The sequence below is a fragment of the Balaenoptera musculus genome, chromosome 1 (assembly GCF_009873245.2).
Source record: "Balaenoptera musculus isolate JJ_BM4_2016_0621 chromosome 1, mBalMus1.pri.v3, whole genome shotgun sequence".
Classification (NCBI taxonomy): Eukaryota; Metazoa; Chordata; class Mammalia; order Artiodactyla; family Balaenopteridae; genus Balaenoptera; species Balaenoptera musculus.
In genome coordinates, this window is record NC_045785.1 from 57,237,052 (window position 1) to 57,262,820 (window position 25,769).

Genomic DNA, 25,769 nt, shown 5'->3' on the forward strand with positions numbered 1-25,769 from the left:
GTTCTTTCTATATTTGAATACATCTGGGATTTTTCCCCTAATTTTATACCCCTAAATTTGTCTACTAGAAACTTGCATGAGTCTTTATGCATCCTTTTGGAGTAAACCTAAACAAGCCAATTCTCTGTAACTCGATTTTTCCCAAGCTCCTGCCATCTTCACCAACCCCAAGTCTTCATATCTTCAGGGAAAACATCCAGTATGATCTCAACTATTATTTGTAAAACTTTCTTCCTAGGCTCCTTCCTGAGTGGCACTTCTTGTACCTTACATTTTATAACTGTCAGTGTCACTGTTGACGTCAAGCACCCAGAACAGGACACAACACTCCATTTGTAGTCTGTTCTCAACTTCATATTAAATTTCAGTGAATGCAGTCTAAGTTTGTTAGCTTTTTCATCAAGATTCCAGCACACTAAAGATATTTTTCTGAGCACCATTCTACAAGGCTTAAGAGCACTCAGAAAGTCTCAAAAACTAAGCCAACAACATTTAAGATTCATCCCATTAGAACACTATTAACATGCAGTGAAATGCAGCTGAATTGGATCTCAAAGTCCCAACATTAAAGACTTTTCAGGAAATAGCAAGCTTCTCAGCCCTGGGTTACTTTGGTTCAATCAGTTATAGAGCTGAGTTCTATTTGGTGGGACTTTTGCCAGCATCTGTGCTGAGATGTGCACAGGTCTTCCTCTGATACCATTTCTATGAACACTCCAGTTAGTGAAACCAGGCCATGAGAGTAATAGAACCACAAATTCCAGACTGGGTCATATGCTAAGAAATTTAGTTTATTCCTTTGACTTCACTTTTCACAAATGTGCTTTTATTTTGATGGGTTCCCAGAGCACCTGTTGGACCCTCCTATCCCACACAGGGGAGAGTCAGCAACTATGTAGAGAATCATGTTTCTCTGTGTTCTTCTCAATAGTCAAGAGTAGCTGGGAAATTTTCAGCCAACACTGTATAACACAGATCTCTTACATTGTTAGTGCAGAAGCAATGTGTTATAAGAAGAAAAATACATCTTTTGGATATCACAGCTAATAAACATGGACTGTTTATATGTTTGTGATAGATAAAAGAGCCAGCTAGATTGTAAACAACATCAGAACACTTCTGTCTTTACGATCATCTTGCATGCATGGTAGATAATGCTGTACACATTTTCATGAATAACTAACTGAACCAACAGGATCAAACCTACAAATGGTTGACATTGGCTTGAATCATGAGGTTTGTGTGTTTCCTGGTGGGGTCTCTAGATCCTCTCTCAATGAGATGGTCTTTAGATTTTTGCTGCCATTGCTTATTAGCAACTCCCATAACAAAAGCCCTAGACAAAGTCAGATTCTTCAGTTTATCTTCCTTCATAATTTAGTTGGATGAACTGGGTGAACGGAGCTCTTCCACATATACAATTTTAATCTTCTATCTTGGGAGAGATAATATGATCAAAAAGAATATTTTAGGTCAGGTCCATCTGGTCTGGACACAGATTTTCCAAGCTAATATAGTGGGTTTTATAATATAAGTAGATTTAGGAGGAGGTCAGATGTTTCTTAACAGTATCCTTCCAGGATAATTATTTTGTAAGAAGCAGGGTCAAAAGTTATGTTAATAGGACAAACGCATTAGCCTCATAACTCATAAGAGATGTAAGTTATCTTAGAAGAAAATAATATTTACTTAGGTGAAGAGTGCTTGCTTGTAGGTGATTTGTGATGTAATCAGATCTTGTTGATATAGAGAGTAATCTGAAAGCAGAGAACCCACAGTCTTCCTCACTCATAGAATGAGAAATGCATCCCTTTCCATTTGTGAGATATCAAATCCTGGGCTATGGAAATCCTTTTGTATCTAGGCAAAGATGTTAGCTAAGATAAAGGACTGGGACCTTATTCTCATGCACAGATCTTCACATGCACACACACACACACACACACACACACACACACACACACTCACTTGCTACCATGTAGTAGAGTAAAGAACATCACAGGGGTGTAAACGGTGTGGGCAGGGGGAACCTATTACACCAGAGCCATGATAGCACTTACCACATGGTGTAATTGTATTATTGGGCTAATGTTTGTCTCTACACACTGAGCTCCTTTGCTCTCCTCTCTCTGTGTCTCCAGTTCCTAGCCTGTTGCCTGGCACGTAGTAATTACTCTATTAAAATGAATGAAAGTTAAATACATAAATGAAAAGCTTCATTTCTTCGTAAATATTAAACCCATAGTTTTCTAGGTTTCAACCAAAAGAAGAATCTTTCAGTGGTGATGGGCAGCTGGTGAATCAACCCAAGTCTGTCCCAGAGATTCATCTTTTCCTTTGGGGTCAGTCACTGATTGTCCCTGACATCTCCATCCTGACCCACACCCCCTTCACACTCCTATCCAAGCAGGGACACTGGACCTCTCTCTTCATATCTCTTATCCCAGATGACACAGGACTAGAACACTCAAATGAAATTTTATTATAGACTTAGGGATAATAAAGGGGAAATAGAGTACCAAGAACCTCAATGGTCTAGTTTAAAGAAATTTTTTTGAAATTTTGAATGGTGTAGAAATAAATTATCTGGTAGATTACAATGAAATTTTTAAAAATCTTAAATAAGTTAACATCTGTTCCTTAATAAAACATTAAAACAGGTTTGTAATATACTATAATCATGGGATGTTCCAGAACCTAGGACATCATGTAGTCCAAGTTTTTGTATTTTCGGAGAATCCAAAAATATGGAAAGAATTGTCCAATATAACAGAGGACTAGTGGAAGAGATAGAACTGAAATTCAGTTCCCTTGACACCCAGTCCAGTACCTTGGTTGCCCAGCATAATGTTTATTACCAACTGCCTGACTCTTAAGGTCCCCATAAGCCCTAATTATAGAAATCTAAAACTCTTTATGAATCAAATTAATTCTACTCGTGGTATTTTATTAAAATACAGTTTATCGTTTTAATTTTGTATTATTTTGCAACTGGAGACGTAACTAATGCATTAGAGAAATCTTGATAGTTGCTGTTAACTGATAATGTGTTTGTAACATAGAAAGACAGGAGGAGAAAGAATAGTTGCTTGTTTAGAAAAAAGGTAGAGTTGGGAGATAATTGCAACCTCCCTTCCAATTTGTCAGATGGAGTTTTATGAATAATCATACATTTAGAAGATGGTCACATAATAAATGGATGAACTGAATTGTTCTGGGCCAAGGGTTTGATGAAGAAGTCTTCATGGCAGGATTAAGATGATGACACAAAAAGAATGTTGAGTAAATTTGCCTGGGAGAAGCAAGTGGATTGGGCAGAAAGATGGAGATAAGGAAAGTGAGGAAGTTAATTTACCTAGAATGTCAGCTTAGAAGATTTTCAATTCTTTCGGGTAGCCAACTGTCCCTATTAGTTTATCCACCTGGAATAAGAATGCACCATCTGACAAGGCTGTATCTCCAGGTGCACTGCAATCAACAATAGCCGTTTTGCTAAGTTCTCGGATAAACAATTGCTACTGAGCAAGTTCAATCATTGCACTAGAAGAAAGAAATGAAAATAATGATGTGGGCAGAAAGCCTCTGCCAAAGAAGTCTTTGGGCTAAACTATGGAAAGTGGATTAGACCTCAAGACATGATGGAACCTTCACAAAAAAGATGGCAGGCATGGTCTTTAGGATGGGATGAGGGAAAATTAAGTTGTCTACAGAGCCTGGAGAAGGCTCTAATGGGCATTTTTAAGGACTGAGCAAGCTCAGATGTCATTCTGACTGGCATGAGAATCAAAGGGTTTTCATCAGTGGGGTGGAGTAGGTCACTGGGAGTTGCCTTAGGAAAGGGAAACACTCCAAATCTGAGTTAGGTATTGGGCCTAGCCAGTAGGCTGTTACTGGAAATAACTACAGGGCTAGGCAGAGAAACCAAGGCAAAGGTGCAGGCCTATGGACTGGGATAGCCACAAGAGTGTTGGAGGGAAAAAACATGGCAGATACCAGGGCACACAGGGTTTATTCAGCACACTGTGGCTGAGTTTATGGCACCAAAGGCCACCTACCTTTGGTGCGCTGGATAAGAGCAGTGACCTGGGGGTTAAAAGCATTTGCTTCTAAATCCTGGCTTTGCTCTTTACCAGCTATGGGACTTTATGGCATAAATTAATAAACCTCTTTGAACCTCAGTTTCCCCATTTGTAAAATGAGATAATGCCTAACTCATGGGCTTTATCAAGAAGGTTAATGGAAATACTATTTTAGTTCATAGTTCAGTGTGTGGCATGTAGTAAATATTCAGGACATGGTCAATATTATTATTTAGATTATTTTTTTACAGACAGGAGCAAAGATTGCTAATATGACTCTGGCCCTAGTCAGGACTGACTTAGGAACTAGATGAGTTTGCCTAACAATCATGTCATAAGTTCTAGATGAGCAAGTCAAGGAAACTGAGGAATTTAGAGGTGCAATCTGTGTCTCAGCCATCAAGGGGACCATCTTTGAATGCATCTCTTTTGTTAATTCCTTCTTAAATTTTGTTGCCAAAAATGGAATACAGAAATTGCATGTCCCAGTCTCTGCAAAGTTGTATTGTTTTAAGGGTCAAACAAGGTCCAAAGCTAGCATTTCAATTCAAGGTTCTGTTGGATCTGCTTTACTCAGTAGAGATGAGCCATTTAAACCATTGGAACATGGGTATACTGGTATTGCTGAATACTCTAAAAAAAGAGTATTTTTTTAGAGTATGAGAATTTATTTTGTTAAGTAGTTAATCAGTTTCCCTGCAATCTTGTTCAGACTATCAATCGACACAGCAAAACCTTACTTCAAATAATGGAGAAAATATACTGCAGACCAATTTGTAATGCCCATACCATTACAAATTTATGGGCACTAAATAAATGAGACGTTAATGTGTTTGAGAATATCAGGGTTTTTCAATGTAAGTCAAAGTTAACCTCACAGTTACTAAGGATTTCTACCTCCCCGATAGTTGTGAACATAGATGCACAGTGTAAACTTAATAATCATGATAGGAAAAGTCATTTTTAGCTTAATTTGGCAAAGAAGGAAAAAACCCCATAGGCCAGGGGTATGCTCCAAACCCTTTCTGAAATGCATAAAGTTGTAGAGCTTTAGCTCTGCCAAAGACAAGTCCAGGATAAGGAATTCATTTATCCATCCATCAACAAAACGTTGAATTGAGTGTCTATGGCACTGGGGAAGCAAGTGAATATAAGAGACAAAGTGCCTGCCCTCACAGAGCTTACATTCTAGTGCACGGAGACCGACAATAAACAAATAAAAAGCGCAAATATATAATATAATTCAGGTAGAGATAAAAAAGTTAAGGCAAATGCAGCAGAGTAGGGTTGGAAGACTAATGGGAGAAGATGTTTTTATAGATAGCATGTCAGGGGCAGGCTCTCTATGGATGTGACAGGTGAACAGCGGCCAGAAAAAAGTGAGAAAGTGAACCTAGCAGAAGCCAGGCTGGGCAGGGTCCTCTAAGCAATTCCATTGATCTCTGTCCTGCCAGTCCCAGAGGTTTCATCCTTGCCAGCAATGCCACTTGGAGGTGCAGGCACATGACTCATGTTTTCTCCAAAGATGTTCAGCAAGAGAAACACTCCTATTCTGCCATGTACTCTGCCACCTTTGTTACCACCCAATTTTCACCTCTTTCTACTGCCATCAGTATTATAGTACTAGTGGCCTGTCCCTAAGGATTTAGCAGCTCAACTTTTTAAGTACCATAGATGGGTAAGTGTCTGGGAAAAGAAATTATATATGTATACATATATATATATAAGGACACACCCTTTTACTTGTTCTTATTATATATATGAGTTTAGGTAGTTTGAAGAATCTTCTATATCAGAGGATTTTAAAGTTGTTTTGGTAGCAGAAGCCCTTTTCTCGGACAACATCTTATGTAAAACAGATGATGTACTATACAACACAGAAAAAAGAACTGCTCTGGATGAGACGAGGCAGAGGTCTCAGAGATGTGATTGCCTGGCGAATGCTTGGGCCTTCCTCAAAGCCCTCAGAGCAAAGAGGAGGAGGATTAAGTTCACAGAGGGTGGTTGTTTGTTTGTGCTTTTTTAAAAGATATTCAACATTTAATCTTTGAGTTTCTGGTCAGTGCAAGGCACTGCCCTATAAATTGAGGGCAAGATTAAAGAGTGGAGAAGGGATAAAAAGAAATCATGTATTGATCACAGTTTTGAAGAGATAAGCAGTGAGATATAATGGTTAAAAGCATGAGGTTTGAGCCATATCGTTTCAGAGCTTAGATCTTTCACTTTTTAACAGTGTGGTCTTCGGTAAGTTTATCAACCTTATTATGCCTCAGTGTTCTCAGATGTGAAAGAAAACAAGTGAAGGACTTGGCCCTTCATCAAATTATTACTGGTCCCTGCTAGGCAGTTATCTCCAAATATTATGGATAAATCACACCCCTTCTCAAGAAAAGCTTTACTAGATTGAACAATAAGAATATAACACAGTAAGGATGCTGTATTAGAATCAAGAATCAAGACAGAATGTTCTGGTGCCCAGTGAATGATTCTATATTGGACTTGTTCTGCAGTTATTCCTGGACCGTGGTTACCTCCTATCTATAGGAAGGTATCCAGATAAAAGACTTGGACCTTTAACATGTTAGATGAGATCAAGGCCCTCTGCCCCTGGCCTTGGAAATTCAAAAGTTCCTTTGCAAGGCTTCGTTTTTAAAATAAGTTTCTGGAAAGCAAAGATAGTCTATTCAAAGCCCAGGGCCCCTTGTCCCAGGTCTGCCTTCCACAGTTACCAGGCTGGTGGAGGGACCAGTAGAGAGTATTCACGTGGTTGGTCTGGTATTTTTGACAATATCACTCACGTATCAGATGCACTTCATTCAGTCATGCAGAAACTCTTTTTCCTTTGGTATTAGAAATAAGCCAGTTCCTTGATAACAGGTATGAAGTCTGCCCATATAGCTGCTGATAGAGAAAGGGAAAGGATTTACGTGCCTCTGGGTACCTGTGGGAACACAGTGTGTGAGCCTGTGTGTGTGTGTACGGAGCCGGGTAAAGATAACAGATGAGTGCTGAAGGGAGCCTCTTTGGTTAGTATGCTTATCTCATAACAATGAGAGTATTAAATAAAAGTATTCATATGAAGTAGTTACACAGTGCTTTGCATATAGTAAACATTCAGGACAGAGTGGCTGCTACTCTAAACAGTAACCATAAAGCATGCTTGTGCTGGTCAGGAAGGATATGAGAGCAAGTGACAGAACCTCAGTTTGAACCACCTTAAAAAAAAGGGGAGTTTTTTTTGTTTTGGTTTTACATCTTTATTGGAGTATAATTGCTTTACAATGTTGTGTTAGTTTCTGCTGTACAACAAAGTGAATCAGCTATATGTATACATATATCTCCATATCCCCTCCCTCTTGAGCCTCCCTCCCACCCTCCCTATCCCACCCCTCTAGGTGGTCACAAAGCACCAAGCTGATCTCCCTGTGCTATGCAGCTGCTTCCCACTAGCTATCTATTTTACATTTGGTAGTGTATATATTTCAATGCTACTCTCTCACTTCGTCCTAGTTTTCCCTATCCCCACTGTGTCCTCAAGTCTGTTCTCCACGTCTGTGTGTTAATTCCCATCCAGCCCCTAGGTTCATCAGTACCATATTTTTAGATTCCATATATATGCATTAGCATACGGTGTTTGTTTTTCTCTTTCTGACTTACTTCACTTGGTATGACAGTCTCTAGGTCCATCCACCTCACTACAAATAACTTAATTTTGTTCCTTTTTAGGGCTGAGTAATATTCCATTGTATATATGTATCACATCTTCTTTATCCATTCATCTGTCGATGGACATTTGGGTTGCTTCCATGTCCTGGCTATTGTAAATAGTGCTGCAATGAACATTGGGGTGCATGTATCTTTTTGAATTATGGTTTTCTCAGGGTATATGCCCAGTAATGGGATTGCTGGGTCATATGGTAGTTCTATTTTTAGTTTTTTAAGGAAGCTCCATACTGTTCTCCACAGTGGTTCTATCAATTTACATTCCCACCAACAGGGCAGGAAGGATCTCTTTTCTCCACACCCTCTCCAGCATTTATTGTTTGTAGATTTTTTGATGATGGCCATTCTGACTGGTGTGAGGTGATTGATAGCTCACTGTTATTTTGCTCTGCATTTCTCTAATGATTAGTGATGTTGAGCATCTTATCATGTGTCTCTTGGCCATCTGTGTGTCTTCTTTGGAGAAATGTCTATTTAGGTCTTCCGCCTATTTTTGGATTGAGTTGTCCTTTTTTTTTTTTGATATTGAGCTGCATAAGCTGCTTGTATATTTTGGAGATTAATCCTTTGTCAGTTGCTTCTTTTGCAAATATTTTCTCCCATTCTGAAGGTTGTCTTTTCGTCTTGTTTATGGTTTCCTTTGCTATGCAAAATCTTTGAAGTTCATTAGGTCCCATTTGTTTATTTTTGTTTTTATTTCCATTGCTCTAGGAGGTGTGTCAGAAAGGATCTTGCTGTAATTTATGTCATAGAGTGTTCTGCCTATGTTTTCCTCTAAGAGTTTGATAGTGTCTGGCCTTACATTTATATCTTTAATCCATTTTGAGTTTATTTTTGTGTATGGTGTTAGGGAGTGTTCTAACTTCATTCTTTTACACGTAGCTGTCCAGTTTTCCCACCATCACTCATTGAAGAGGCTGTCTTTTCTCCATTGTATATTTTTGCCTCCTTTATCAAAGATAAGGTGACCCTATGTGCGTGGGTTTATCTCTAGGCTTTCTATCCTGTTCCATTGATCTATATTTCTGTTTTTGTGCCAGTACCATACTGTCTTGCTTACTGTAGCTTTGTAGTATAGTTTGAAGTCAGGGAGCCTGAATCCTCCAGCTCCGTTTTTCTTTCTCAAGATTGCTTTGGCTATTTGACACTATACATAGAAAATCCTAAAGATGCCACCAGAAAACTACTGGAGCTAATTAATGAATTTGGTAAAGTAGCAGGATGCAAAGTTAATGCACAGAAATCTCTTGCATTCTTATACGCTAACAATGAAAAATCAGAAAGAGAAATTAAGGAAACACTCCCATTTACGATTGCAATAAAAAGAATACCTAGGAATAAACCTACCTAAGGAGGCAAAAGACCTGTATTCAGAAAACAATGACACTGATACAATTAATCAAAGATGATGCAAACAGATGGAGAGATATACCATGTTCTTGGATTGGAAGAATCAACACTGTGAAAAAGACTGTACTACCCAAAGCAATCTACAGATTCAGTGCAATGCCTGTCAAATTACCAATGGCATTTTTCACCGAACTAGAACAAAAAATTTTACAATTTGTATGGAAACACAGAAGACCCCAAATAGCCAAAGGGGAGTTTTTTTAAATGGGTGTGTCAGAAAGACAGAAATCACAATTAGCTATCTGAGGGAATAATATATAAGAAATAGTCTCACAGGTGTTGGAAGGCTGAAAGGGCAAAGAGGGAACAGAGATGGTAACTGCAAGAAGAAACTACCTCCTCCAGACCAGGGGACCAAAACAGAAGGGTTGCATTTCTAGAACCCTGCATCTCAGAGCAGTGACTGTAGAGTTGATGCTCAGACTTTGAGGAAGGGGCAATTCCCACTCCAGCTCTCTGAGGGGCTGCAATAAATCAGCTACTGGGAGTGTCAAAGAAGCTGGAAGCTGTAGCAAACTGTCACTGCTGGAAGACACTGATAATAACAACCAGAAAACAGAAAAGAAGACCCTGCTCCTCTGGGGCCTTCTTATCCTTCTCTAGTGCCTCCTGCAAGCTATCAAAGAGCCTGCTGGTATAGGGGGTCTAGGAAATGCAATTTATAGACTAAAGAAATGTAGGTTGGAGCTAAGAGACAATAGGTAACAAATTGGCAAACTGGCTCATGGTCTGCAAGGAAGGTTCAACTCAGAAACCATGGGAAGCAGGACTTGGATGTTGCCAGCATTTTATTTCTCTTCTCCAACTCCTTCTTTTTCATTGCTCAGCAGTTTAGGCAGTACTGTTCTCTGTGGAAGCACATGGCAGGCTACCTACATTTCCCAAACCTGACTCCCAACAACTTTGGCCACCAGAGAGAACCTGACTATTTTTTTCCTCAATTCTGGTTTAAAAAATCTTAAGACTCTGATTAATAAACTTCTGAGTGTAGATGGGAGTCCCATCTAGACCAGTCAAATGTGGCCAGAAGAAACCATAAGAACAAAGGAACTGCCATCGGGACTTTCCTGGCAGTCCAGTGGTTAAGACTTCGCCTTCCAATGAGGGGGGTGCGGGTTCAATCCCTGGTCGGGGAGCTAGGATCCCGCATGCCTCATGGCCAAAAAACCAAAACATAAAACAGAAGCAATATTGCAACAGATTCAATAAAGACTTTTTTTAAAAAAAAAAAAAAAAAAAAAGGAACTGCCATTGAAAAAATCAGAGCAGATGTTGAAGGAACCAAAGTTGGTGTAGCCAGGTCTCAGGACAGACAAAACAAAGATATTCCCTACAATGGTAGAAAGGGATGTAAAAGAGGAAAAAAATACTATGGAGTGGGAGAAACAGAGATTGGGGAAAGCTTCTTAAATGGCTAATCATGGAGGTGAGTCTTGAAGCAAAGGGCCTGTGGAAACTGGAGGAGGATGGGAGGGCTTCAAGGAGGAAGGAACATTGTATGGAAAGCCGTGGAGACCTAAAAATGCACAGGATGTACAGAGCTCAGAAAGTGTTTGGTAAAAGTTGAAAAGCTAGATTAGGGGCAAACATGAAATACCACGCTAAACTACATGCTATTTACTCTTCAGACATAGAGACTTACCAGGCAGGGAGTTCTATGTTGGAGAGAGATAGGAAGGATGGAAGTAGGGAGAAGGAAGAGGAAGTAGAGAGATAGGGAAGAGGAAGTAGAGCACATAGAAGGCTATTGCCACACATCAATCTATATCCTCAGGCATTTGCCCAGATGAATCAAAACTTAACTAAATTATGCCTGCTTTCATTATAGTCTTGCTTTAGTATGACCTTGACCCAAATTTGCAGTATTTTTGAATTTCAGATTTTTTTCCTCTTCAAGGTGGAATGAATAAAACTGTGCTAGATGACTAAGATAATGCTTGTGAAATACTTGAGTCTGGGGAAGTAGAGACGGGTGCATCTCAAACTTAGAAGCCACACAGAGTACTTCTATTCTATTTTGTTATATTTCGGTGATGGTTCACTAATATTTTAGGAGACCACAGAATCCCCACAAGAATCAGACTCACAGTCTAAGATTTCAGACATACCTCGGTTCTGCTCCCAGGAGGGTGTAGTTAACTCTTAGGTACAAAGTCCCATTGTGACACCTTCCTTTCTTCCCACTTCTTTTTGGCCTAAATCCCCTTAACAACTGCACCAGAGTGAGAAGAGGAAGAGAGAGATAAAATCAGTGAGATATAATTCAAACTATATTATGTTTGTTCTTCAGGATTTTCAAGAATTTGGGAGCAGGAACAGCAACAAAACAAGTTAACAGAGCCTTAGGTTGCCACATATTAGCTCATGACAAGGAGCTGGTCTGAGTCTGTTTTTTCATCTTTATAGAGAGAATAATAATAACAATTATATTTCACAGATAATACAAGGACCAAATAAGGTAATATTTACAGCTGGAAAAATATCATTTCTCAAGACCCTTCTGACTTCCATAGGCACCTCGATGACCAGCATGAATGGAGCTGAGGGCAAGATCCCCACGTTTAACCACTTTGGTTCAGCTGACCTTTGCTGACCTTGCTGCTCAGCTCCTCTAACCCATTCCACTGCCAGGTTTAGAGGTCAGCAGACTCAGAAGGGCTCAAGGTCAAAGACAAGGATGTTCAAATCTCTAAGCAGACCAAGTCTGAGAAGGACTCAGAACTCAGAAGGGTTAGGGCTACTTTGGTGGCAACTTTAGCTATCATATGAATGAATAAACTTGAGTGAAACTGCCAGGATTGATAACTACATGTACAAGTTGATTAACTGGAAGAGAATAAAATGTGTGAATAAAGATATAACAATCATAACTGTTTCTTAACAAAATGTGTCAATTGCAGCCAAGCTGTGTCTTGACTTTGGACATTTGTCATTAAGAAAATAGAATTCTATACAAAGATATATGCCTAAATATATTCATGTCCATATCAAAATACATACCAAAACTAAGGGATTCATTATTTAAAAGTTAGCTCTTCAATAAGAAAAATTTCTATATGTAGAATATGATTTTGATTTTTAAGTGCATTGTACATAATTTTCATCCAAAGTATCACAGACACAAAGCTTTTTTGTGTAATGGAATTTTACTGAAATTTTAAGAGAAAATTGGGTTGGTGAAGAATCAGTAGATAAAATATAGGACCGGAAGCAATTTCCAGTTCAAAGGCAGATGTTGCCAGACCCAGAAATCTGGCAACCATCAGTCTTGCATTTCTTTTCAGTTTCTCACTGGCTCTGTTGCTTTGTATACCCACAGCCTCCCACCATGTTGCTAGACCTTCCAGAAATCTGAGCTACTGAACTTCCTTCTACTTTTCCTCATCCTTTGTCCTGAACATACAGCTCATCCTTTGTCCTGCACTTGCCCATCTAAATTGTGTTCTGTGTTGTGTGTTGGTGGTATATGGTAACAACATTATTGTCACCAAAAAGACCCATCAACAGCTTTTCCTCCTCCTTCTCTGCAAATAAACCAGAATAATAATCTGTCAACTAGACAAGAACTTTGCCATTAATCTAGAAGGCAGGAGCAACTGCAGTCAGTTTTTAATTTTTAATAGCAATTCTTCTACCTGCTGAATAAATACATGTATATATTTATACCAGAGATTTAGCAATACTTATTTCTGGAAAGGATTAATGAAAAAAATTATTTTTCCTTTCACGTTATTTTTTTTATTTGCCAAAATTTCTACATGAAAGATGAAATTGGAAAATAAACCAAAAGACTTTTCTGATTTTTTCAATTATTTTTATTGAAAATGCTTGTAAATCATGTTAAAATACTATCCTGCATTTGTACTATTGAATCTGAAATATTAAATCTGAAATGAACATGATGGGTAGTGCTTTGAACTAATAATTGCTATCGATTTATGCTATTATCATTCATTTCTCTCTCCTGAAAGACTACATATGCAGAAAAAGACTCTTTCCTTGAGAGACCTACCTCATTAGATAAGGATATGTGTGCATGTGTTTGTGTGTGTGTGTATGTGTGTTTATAAAGGAGTGGCTCTGATCCTTAGAGTAAACTGTATGTATTGTGTAACTGATCTTGTATGTATATTACACAATGCTCTTTGAGTCTAATTTTCAATTAATTGTTCTATTAAATCTTCCCAGACTTCCATTCCATCAATACCTTATTTCCTCCTATTGCAAGCCTATCCTCAATCATATTAAGCTACATTTCATTTCCATATTAAACTACATTTCATTTCATCTTTTCTCATCTATCTGGTGATGCTATTTGACTAGCATTATTACTATTTATTCACTCTTAAACAGCTAGAGTATTCTACTCTAAACCCCATATCTAATCCAGAAGAGAAAAAAACAAGGCAATTTTCCTGTTTTCTAATCTACTTGAAATCCGAATTTTCTCATTTTCTTGAATTATATCCTTGACTAACATTTGGGCAAGTTATGAAAAGGAGGGAGGGAATAGAAAGAAAGAAGGTCTGGGACCAACTTCAGGAAGTATGTGTCTGGCGGTGTGATCTAGTAGAACAGTGCAGGCTTTTTTGTCAAAGAAAGCTGAGCATCTCCTCTGGCTCCACCAATTTCTTGCTATGCAACCATGAATAACTCACTAAAACTGAGCCTCAGTTTCCTCACTGTAAAATGGGGATGGTATACCTACTTGCCAGGGTTATTACGAAGATTAGATGTAATGTATGCAAAGGAAAACTATTATCATTACACCCACGTCATGTCTCCAATATCAAATACGTCTCCTAATTTAAACTCCAATGTTAAATATTCAATATAACTTTGGACAGGCAACTTGATTTCTCTGTGCTTCAGCTTTCTCATCTGTGATATAGGAGTACTAACATTCGTCACTTGCCTCCAATTCTCCTTTCTCTATTAAAAGAGAATGCAAGGGAGAAACTGTGTTTATTCTAGATGTAAAAAAAAAATAATGTTTATTTTATTTCTCATGACTCATTTAATTAACTGACTGTTTACATATTTACCACCCAGGATTGCTGTGAGAATTAAATAAGTGATACATGTAAAGAACAGTGCCCCCAAAGTACTAATTGTCACCATCATCTATGTTGAATACCTTTATCTTCCTTATGCTGTCAGAGCCAGTTGCTGATTTTTGGTTTGAAAAATATTTCTAAGTGTAAGCATAATATACCTGTTTGGTACCAGTCAAGATCCAGGAAGGCTCCTTTGAGACATCTGGACTTAACTGTCAACCATTTGCAGGAACAGCATAGACACACCGGGTTCAAGGCTCCTATAACATTTGTTCTCTGTGTTCAGAATGATTCAGAGCTGCTTGAACCATTTCATTGTTAAAAACTCTCTGCTCACCATAGACATACCAAGGCCCTTTAGCATACTTGGCCAAAACCATGAAAACCCAGTCTATGGAAACATATGAACTTGGAAAGAACAGTGGTCTATCACCAGTGGCAGAGATATGGCACTGAGTACAGTTTGGGCAAACCCCAGGTTAGCTCTTCTTGTAACTAACTTGGCATCTCCAAATTAGGTATGTTAATCTATAGACTTTTCCTGTGATTTAGAGGCAGGAGGAGACAACCAATCAGATTTTCCATTGTCTAATTATATTGCAAAAATTGACTTTTCTTCCATGGCTAGTTTTTGAGTCATTTTAAGGATAGAAATAAAATCGATCAGAGAAACATCATATGTAAAACGATAGCTGCAGATTTTAGGGGAAAAACTAATAAACCAAAAAGTAATCGAAAGGTAAATTGGGACTTGGGGAGTAATAAAACAAAGGAGAGCTATAATGAGAGTTATCCAATTAGAATTCTGGGCGAATAAAAAGTAATACCCCACCAAGTTATCCATCAAAAAAGGCATTCATTTAAGGCCTGCAATTGTGAATAATTGTTCCAAAGATTTCCACGAGGCCACAATAGGTAGTATGTAAACAATCAGTTAATGAAATGAGCCATAAAGAATGGGATAAATAGTCCTAATGTCAGCAACTTCTCCCTTGCTCTTCGTTTTTATAGAGCAATGAGAAATGGAGGCCAGGTGATGGATAAAACTAAAACTGAGGTGTGTGTACAGTAGAGCAGCATCCCTCAACTGGAGGCCATGTGGCAGATCACCTGAACTCTTCACTCTAGACTTTCACTGTCTGGACATAATGTTTATGACAAAACCCACTGTCAGAGCTGTATTCTTGTGTCATACCTCACAGGTTTAACTTAAAATCTATTTATTTAAAATTTTTAAAGTAACCTTAATAGTTATTAGATTTTTTTAGATTACGAAAAATAATCTGTTTTTCTTTTTTAGTTTAAATAAAATATAGTACAGAAAAGTTTAAAGAAAAATGTTAAACATTGACAGTAATCCCAGCACTCAGAAATTACCACTTTTGTTATCTTGTGTACAGTAAGTCCCCTACCTATGAACGAGTTCTGTTCCGAGAGTGCGTTCATAAGTCCAATTTGTTCGTTAAGTCCAACAAAGTTAGCCTAGGAACCCAAATAACACAATCGGCTATATAGTACTGTACTGTAATAGATTTACAATAGTTTTCACACAAATAATACATAAAAAAACACAAAAAAACACTTTTAATCTTACAGTACAGTATCTTGAGAAGTACAGTAGTACAGTACAACAGCCAGCATACAGGGGCTGGCATCGAGTGAACAGGCAAGAAGAGTTACTGACTGGAGGAGGGAGAGGAGGTGGGAGATGGTAGAGATGAAGGATCATCAGCAGTAGGAGATGGAGTGCAAGCTGCAATTTCACGCAGGCCTGACGTTGATGGCACAGGTTCTGGTTCCTTGCTGGATTCAATTCTATCTACCCTCTTGAAAAAACAATCCAGTGAGGTCTGGGCAGTAGCTCTTTTTTTCTCATCATAGATGACACAGTAGCACTGGACTGCGTTCTGAACAGCTGCTGCAACCTTCGTGTACCATTCTACGTTCGGGTCCTGTGCCTCAAAAACTAACAGTGCCTCCTCAAATAAAGAAAATCCCCTTGCCATTTCCTGCATCATAAATCTTTTTGGTTCTTCAGTTACTTCTTCTTCCTCTTGTCTGTCTTCATCCTTTCTCTGGGCCTCCAATTCCATCAGGTTTTCATTAGTAAGTTCCTCTTGTTGCATAGCAAGGAGTTCAATGAAGTCGTCCTCTTGCAGATCTAGCTCCAGCTTCTTGCTGAGGGTCACTAAACTGCTGAAGACCTTTTTGGACTCCTTATCCACCTTCTCAAATCCACGAAAATCGTGAACAAACTGTGGGCAAAGGTTCTTCCAAACCCCATTCATGGTGATGCCTGTAAACTCACGCCAAGCAAAGTCAAATTTTTTATGGCCTTGTAGATGTTATAGTCTTCCAAAATTGTTGCAAGGTTGTTCCTGATTTGTCATTTGCCTTTACTGCCTGATGAGAAGTGTGTCATAAATAGTATTTCTTGAAAGTCGCTACAACTCCCTGGTTCATAGGTTGGATGAGTGACGTAGTATTCAGTGGCAGATGCACTACTTTGACATTGGGATGAAAGTTGTCCATGAATGGGAGGTAGCCCAGAGCACTGTCAAGCAGCAAAAGAATGTTGAATGGGATGTCCTTCTCTAAGCAATATTTCTCTACCTCTGGGATAAAGTGGTGGAAAAACCAGTCCTGGAAAATGGCCTGTGTAACCCAGGGTTTGGGGTTACTCTTCCACACAACAGAAAGAGAGCCCCTGGCTATGCTTTTAAGAGCTCCTGGGTTCTCTGAATGATAAATTAAGAGAGGCTTCAGCTTCATATCACCAGAAGCATTGCCACCTAACAACAGAGTTAGACTATCTTTTGCTGCTTTATAGTTTGGCATCAACTTTTCCTCCTTACTGATATAACTTCGGTCTGTCATCCTCTTCCAGTACATTCCTGTCTCATCCACATTAAAAACCTGCTCAGGTAAATATGCGCCTTCATCAATAATTTCTTGAAGCATTTCAGGAAATTCCCGGACAACTACGGTATCTGACTCATTGCCTCGCCACTTACTTTTACGTTGTGAAGTTTGGCTCTAGTCTTGAACCAATGAAACCAGCCATGGCTGGCATTAAAAATGCGCCTTCTGATTCTTTGCCATGTTTCTTCTTCAAGTCTTCATAAAGGCTTTTAGCTTTCTCTTGAATCAGCATTAAGCTGAGTGGGACTCGACGCTGATGCTGATCCTGCATCCACACACTATGTTTCTCCATCTCCTCCATCATTTTTCTTCTTCCATATTACTGTCTTCTTCTTATCCACTTTTTCAGTATTATTGTCGACTTCATCAGCACAGCAGACTTCACATTCCGTGATCTTGTCCTTGTTCTTTAGAATTGGGCCAATGGTTGAACGATTCATGTTATAAGAACGAACGACGTCTACCATCTTTTCTCCTTGCTCCACTCTCTCAATTGTTTTCACTTCTGTTTCCATCGTTATCGCTTGGTGCTTCTTAGCAGTACCAGCTACATCACCGCTGTTTTTATGCTTGCTTCCGGACATCCTGGGCTTGAAATAAAGATACACTACTACTGTACTCTGTACACTACTGTACAGTAAAGTACACAAAAGCACAACCACTTGTAGAGGATGCATGCATGTGACAATGTATGCCAGACACGTGAACTAACTTACGTGATTGGATATGCAAACACATGTTTGCATCTTTGAAAGTTCACAACTTGAAGGTTCATATGTAGGGGACTTACTGTATTTCATTCTAATCTTTTTTCTTTTGTGTGCATATGCATGTAAATAAATTGCAAAATGAGAATCATTCTCTCTATATAAAAATTCGTATACTGCCCTTTTCATACTGATTGTTATTTCAAGGCCAGAGTTAACAAGTTTGGTTGTCTAAAATATTCAGAGCAGTTTAGAAGCAGCAAATTAGAAGAGAAATTTGAGGACCATTAAAAGGAGCCATGCTCTCAACTGTTAAATGAAAGTCTGAGAGTACAGTAGTTTGAAAAATATTTGAGTGAATAAAATAATAAAAATCTCAGGATTAGAGGGGAACTCAGAACATGTAATTCAACCCTTGTGCAAATGTTTAATTCCTTCTAAGTCACCCTTGCTGAAGGGATACCTTAGTCACAAAAAGTACTTCCCAATGGAGCCCATTCTGTTTTCATAGTTATTAAGTTAGTTAGGGCAGTGCTAGTATCTGTAACAAATAATCTAGTCAAATAAAGTTAGTCAAGTAAAGACTGGCAGAAGAAGTACAGTTCAGAATCACAAACATCAAGCCAGTGGAGAGAGAAAGAGCATGGAAGATTGTACGAGGAGGGTACTTATGGACCAGGCCTGCAACAACAAATATCACATTCCATTGGTCAGAACTCGATCACATGGACACACCTAACTGCAAAGGAGGCTGGGAAATGTTGTCTAACTACATGTCCAGGATGAAGAGAAACAGGTTTGGTAAATGGCCAGCCAGTTGATACCACAGTTTTATTCATCAGAAAGTTCATTCTCATGTTGAGCCAAAATTCCACATGGATTGGTTCTGATTCTGCCCCCAGGTCAACATAAAATAATTCTAATCTCTCTTCCACAGATAACCCTTCAAATGTTTAAAGAATGGTTTTATATCTCTCATATGTCTTCTTTTTCTTCAGTACATATACCACAAATTTCTTCAATCCTTCATGTGACATTATTATTAAAGCATAGTCATTTGGGGACATTTGATATAGAAATAAGCAAATTCACATATGTCAGTACTCCCCAAAGGCATGAATTTTTAGGCATAATAACTAATATGCATAATAAAAATTTTTAGTTATCTATAAATAATTTAAGCACACACTTAAAATATGTGTCACTGAAAAATTATTAAAATAGAAAGAATCCACTGCTTTAAAAAGGTAAGCTTCATATAACAAGATGTTGTCATGGGGCTTGTTTGCTCTATCTTAGTATCAGTTAAAGCACTTGTACTGTACATATCAGAATGGCAAAATGAGCCTGAGATAGAATTTTCCCTCCGTGTGTTCCCATGTGCAGATTTAGAAACTAGTCCAGGTCTCTTTAAACCCTCAGTCAAATCAAAGATAAATGTGGGATCAGACAGAAAAAATGGGAAAGGAGATAGCTTTGAGGAGTGCATTTGCCTTGCTGTGAGTCTCTACCTGGCTTCCTATGAAGTAGAAGTACAGTTACAATCTTCTTACCTCAATCCTAGTGAGGGAATCTTCCAGGGCACCACTTGGAGACATTTTATGTGTCCTCTGCAGTCAGAAGATGTTGTGGAGAAAACCAGTGTCTAAGAAAGCAAAAGAGGACTGTGGGTTAAGTAGAAGGTGGGAAAGAGGTTGACTGATTAGTGTAGGGACCCAGAATCAGGTGAGCACTGCTACATTGGGACCAGCTTTTATTCCAGAGCTTATCAGGGCCAACAATGCAGGAATGTTTTCCATAGATGGTGGGGGCCACATAGGACAGTATCAGTATGGCGTCTTCTTGGGTCTTACTCAATAGAGTGACCTGGAGGAGTGAGAAGATACCTGGAAACTGAGAAAGTAATCACAAATCTTACCATCTAGAATAAGGATGAATATTCTTAGTTCAAAAGAAATGGAAGAGGGTGCCATCAGCACAGCACATTCATAGAGCCCACAAAAGCACTCCAAGAGAAAGTTAACCTAAATTAGCTGTCAGGCCCAATTTAACATGTTCCAGGACCATAGGACAAAAAGATACACAGCCAAATAAAAACTGTCCAAACCCCTTATCTCACCTCCCCTCCATACTGGTTCCATTCGGGTATTTGGAAAATTCACAATGTGGAGCACTTGCCTCCCAGATGATTCCAGATAAAAGGGATTTCGTGTAGCCCCAGCATGTGTGACATGAAATGGATAAGTAGGAACACCCTTGTATTAAAACAGGATTGGCTATTTTTAGGTAACAAATAACCCCAGAAACCTTAGTGGTCTTACACATAAAAGTTTATTTCTCACTCACGTCTCCTTTAGGTCAGACAGCTTTTCAAGCCTGTTCCCTTCCAAGCGGGGATCCAGGCTCTTTCCAATTTGTGGCTACACCATCTGGAAAAAATAGCTTCCAAAGATGCAAAAGAGAAAATTGCAGAGATGACACCCACTCTCAAATACTGCTTTGTCACAGACTACACAGACTACTGTCCAGAATTAGTCATATGGATCCACTTAACTGTAAGTGCCTGGGACATGTTCCTTTGTGCCCAGGAAAGAAAGGAAAGCTGGATATGGTGAGCACTAATTAACTCCATCACAAACTTCCTGAAGGCTACTGCAGTGTGGATAAGAAGGACATTTAATGTTACATCACTGGAAGGGTCATAATGTCCATGATCCTTCCTGGCTGGAGATAATTTTTAGCTCAGGTCCCTCTTGGGAAGTGACTCTTCTCACCAAAGAGACAGAGATGCAATAATACACTATAGTGAAGATATACAACTTGAAGAGTGAACACACATATAGAGAGGTGAAAACAGTCAGGTTACCAAGAATGCCGCAGGTTTAAGTTTTATAGACATTCATTATTATTGGGTTAACAAATATTAATGACTGGTAAGTTGTACCGTATGTTTGAAGGAACATTCTCTGAGGAAATCCGTGAGGAAAACTAATATTTGATGCACATATTAAGGATCGGCATTAAACAGAGACATATGCAAATGAGGATGAGTATCTTAAAAGATCAAAAATAAATCTAGTCATTATAATAATACTGGTTACTTGATGCCCAACAGTGGGCAAGATGTTTTATAAACATTTTATCCTCACTGCAAAACAAAGAATGTTTTATTATCCTCATTTTATGGATGAAGAAAGAAGAGATGAAGAAAGACCATATGAATTAGGATTCTTACAGTTGCAAGCAACAGAAACTCTTTTACTTAAACAATGTGTAAATGCAATATCTCACTTAGCAGCAAATCCAGAGGTCCAGAGATAGGGCAAACTCCAGGGTTTTAAAGTTTTTATTGTGTTACCAGGACCCCAAGTTTTCTTCCATCGTTTCATTTTGCCACCTATAGCTTCAGTCAATTCCCCTTTTGTTCATAAGATGGCCACCACCAGGAAATGCTTCCTAATTAACATCCAGAAGGAGAAAGAAAGAAACTTGTTTTCCCTTTCTCAGAAGCCACCTGTTTCCCATTAGACTAGTGGTTCTTAACTGGCAATAATTATTCCTCCCAAAGGAAATTTGGCAGTGTCTGGAGACATTCTTGGTTGTTATGACAGGAAGCAGAGACATTACTAGCATCTAGTGGGTAGGAAGGCTACTGCTACAGGATAGGCACAGGGTAACCTCCCACAACAAAGCATTATTCAATACAAAATATCAATAGTGTTGAGGTTGAGAAACTTGTGTTAGACTAAATCTTCATCAGGCCAAGAAGCACATCTGTGCTCACCAGTGTATCCCTAGCATGTAGCAGAGTGCCTGACACATAAAAAGTACATGATAAATATTTGCTTAAAGAATTGATGAAATAAATTTGATCTTCATGATGGTTCTTTGGTATAGGCAGGGTATCATTATTCTCTTATTTTTGCAAAAAAGGATATTTAGGTTCAGAGAGCTTAAGTGCCTAACTCAAAATCAAAAAGTCACAGAATCAAGATTCAAATTCAACTTTTCCAAAAATGTCCAATAGTATTCTTTCCTCTTCTAGTAATAGCATTTGCTAGTAGTATTCTTTCTTTCCTCTTTTCCATGCTTCTCTAAGACTACCCTCAGCTAGATTCCGAGAAGCCAAGACTCAGGTTGCTACATACAGATCATTTGGTTCCCAAAGCCAAGTTGCTTCAGCCTTATACAACCTTTCTATAGATACAGCCTCACACTCAGCTTGAAGACCATTATTGGAGTCTATCTACATTGAAAGCCACTGGCCTTGGCTCCAGAGACTGTGAAGCTACTATAGTCTTGTTTTTTAAAGCTAGCCTGAGGTCTCAACTACACCTACAACTTTAGCCAAAGTTTTTGGAGCTGCTATTCTTGCTAACTTTCCTTCTCTCTGCTACTGGGAAGAATTTGATAATTTGAATGATCTATAGGAAACTAGGGCAAGTTGTTCACTCCCTTGATCTGATTCTGGGAGTTCCCATAAAAACTCCTTATAAAAGCTTAGGTGAGTGCCCAGGGTCTGGGTTAATTGAAGGTATCAGACATTGGAATATTCCTGAGGATTAGAAAGAGTCTTCAAGACAGGATTGCTGAGAGCAGAGGCTTTTAATTCTCCTGTGTTTTGTCATCCCAGACTTTCCCAAGAGACTGCTGGTATGATAGGACAGGGGATATAAATTTTCCATTGCAGAGTAGGCATTAAATAGGTGTTCCCTTCCTGTATCTCTTTTCATCCTTGGACTTATAAGTCCCAGTTTAATTTTAGAACCAAATAATAAAGTTTGGGGTGGTGCAGAAACCCTGTTTTTTTTTTTTGTTTTTGTTTTTTTTAATTTATATTTGGCTGTGTTGGGTCTTCGTTTCTGTGCGAGGGCTTTCTCCAGTTGCGGCGAGCAGGTGCCTCTCTTCATCGCGGTGCGCGGGCCTCTCCCGTTGCGGAGCACAAGCTCCAGACGCGCAAGCTCAGTAGTTGTGGCTCACGGGCTTAGTTGCTCCGCGGCATGTGGGATCTTCCCAGACCAGGGCTCGAACCCGTGTCCCCTGCATTGGCAGGCAGATTCTTAACCACTGCGCCACCAGGGAAGCCCCAGAAACCCTGTTTTTAATGGTGTTAAAGAGAGGTGCCTATAAAATGAGCCTTATCATGGACATATATACACTACCAAACGTAAAATAGATAGCTAGTGGGAAGCAACCGCATAGCACAGGGAGATAAGTTCGGTACGTTGTGACCACCTAGAGGGGTGGGATAAGGAGGGTGGGAGGGAGGGAGATGCAAGAGGGAAGAGATATGGGAACATATGTATATGTATAACTGATTCACTTTGTTAGAAAGTAGAAACTAATACACCATTGTAAAGCAATTATACTCCAATAAAGATGTTTAAAAATAAATAAATAAAAATAAAATAAAATGAGCCTTATAATGAAGTGACCTAGCTGACACCTTTCTCTTCATGTTTACTTGATTAGTCCATGGTTTTATGGAAACATAGAAACTAATGTTTAAAAGAGAACTTGGAGAAAGAGGATAGCCTCTTTAAATGGTCATAAAGACAGGGATGCTACCCAAGAGATATAATTGAATCAGTTAATAGGCATTTATGGGATCCATTTTGTGTGACACTGCATTGGATACGCTGGATGCCTCAGAAAAGACTTAGAGTTCAGTCCCATCTTCAGAAGCCTACAATACTTGTAACTTAAAATCTCAGAGAGGTAAAAGATCTGTACTCAGAAAACTATAAGACACTGAAGAAAGAAATCAAAGATGACACAAACAGATGGGAGATATACCATGTTCTTGGATTGGAAGAATCAATATTGTGAAAATGACTATACTACCCAAAGCAATCTACAGATTCAATGCAATCCCTATCAAATTACCAATGGCATTTTTCACAGAATTAGAAAAAAAATCTTACAATTTGTATGGAAACACAAAAGACCCAGAATAGCTAAAGCAATCTTGAAAAAGAAAAACGTAGCAAGAGGAATCAGGCTCCCTGACCTCAGACTATACTACAAAGCTACAGTAATCAAGACAGTATGTTACTGGCGCAAAAACAGAAATATAGATCAATGGAACAGGATAGAAAGCCCAGAGATAAACCCATGCACATGTGGTCACCTAATCTATAATAAAGGAGGCAAGAATATACAATGGAGAAAAGACAGTCTCTTCAATAAGTGGTGCTGGGAAAACTGGATAGCTACATGTAAAAGAATGAAATTAGAACACTTTCTCACACTATACACAAAAATCAACTCAAAATGGATTAAAGACCTAAATATAAGACTGGACACTATAAAACTCTTAGAGGAAAACATAGGAAGAACACTCTTTGACATAAACCACAGCAAGATCTTTTTTGACCCACCTCCTAGAGTAATGAAAATAAAAACAAAAATAAACAAGTGGGACTTAATTAAACTTAAAACTTTTGCTCAGCAAAGAAAACCATAAACGAGATGAGAAGACAACACTCAGAATGGGAGAAAATATTTGCAAACGAAGCAACTGACAAAGGATTAATCTCCAAAATATACAAGCAGCTTATGCAGCTCAATATCAAAAAAGAAAAAAAAGAACAACACAATCCAAAAATGGGTGGAAGACCTAAATAGACATTTCTCCAAAGAAGACGTACAGATGGCCAAGAGGCACATGAAAAGATGCTCAACATCACTAATTATTAGAGAAATGCAGTCCAAAACTACAATGAGGTATCACCTCACACTGGTCAGAATGGCCATCATCAAAAAATCTACAAACAATAAATGCTGGAGAGGGTGTGGAGAAAAGAGATCCTTCCTGCCCTATTGGTGGGAATGTAAATTGATACAGCCACTGTGGAGAACAGTATGGAGCTTCCTTAAAAAACTAAAAATAGAACTACCATATGACCCAGAAATCCCACTACTGGGCATATACCCTGAGAGAAGCATAATTCAAAAAGATACATGCACCCCAATGTTCATTGCAGCACTATTTACAATAGCCAGGACATGGAAGCAACCTAAATGTCCATCCACTGACTGATGAATGGATAAAGAAGATGTGGTACATATATACAATGGAATATTACTCAGCCATAAAAAGGAATGAAAATTGGATCATTTGTAGCAACATGGATAGAGTCTGTCATACAGAGTGACGTAAGTCAGAAAGAAAAACAAATATTGTATATTAACACATATATGTGGAATCTGGAAAAATGATACAAATGAACCTATTTGCCAGGCAGGAATAGAGATTCGGGCATAGAGAACAGACATGTGGACGGGTGGTGGGAAGCAGGGTGGGATGAATTGGGAGATTGGGATTGACATATATACACTACCATGTGTAAAACAGATAGCTAGTGGGAACCTGCTGTATAGCACAGGGAGCTCAGCTCAGTGCTCTGTGGTGACCTAGATGGGTAGAAATGGGGGGTGGGGTGGGAGGGAGGTCCAAGGGGGAGGGGATATGTGTATACATATAGCTGATTCACTTTGTTGTACAGCAGAAACTAATACAACATTGTAAAGCACCTATATCCCAACTAAAAAAAATATCTCATAGGTTGTGCAAGATACAAACATCGGTAAGACTAAATACTAAGTGTCCATAATTTATAACAATCTATTACAACCCCCAAAGAGAAGTCTCAAGAAAATATAGAAGGAATGGACAAATATAGGGTAGTAGAAATTAATTGTAAACAAATTAGTACAAAATGGAGATTGCTGTAAATTGGTTTCATTTGAGGTTTCAGATCTTAGATCAGATATGAGATAATCCTTAAAGAATGCATAGGATTTAGGTAGAATAGTTTACAGCATATTACTCAGGCCAGTTTACCACAAGTAAAGAATTTGTTAATGGG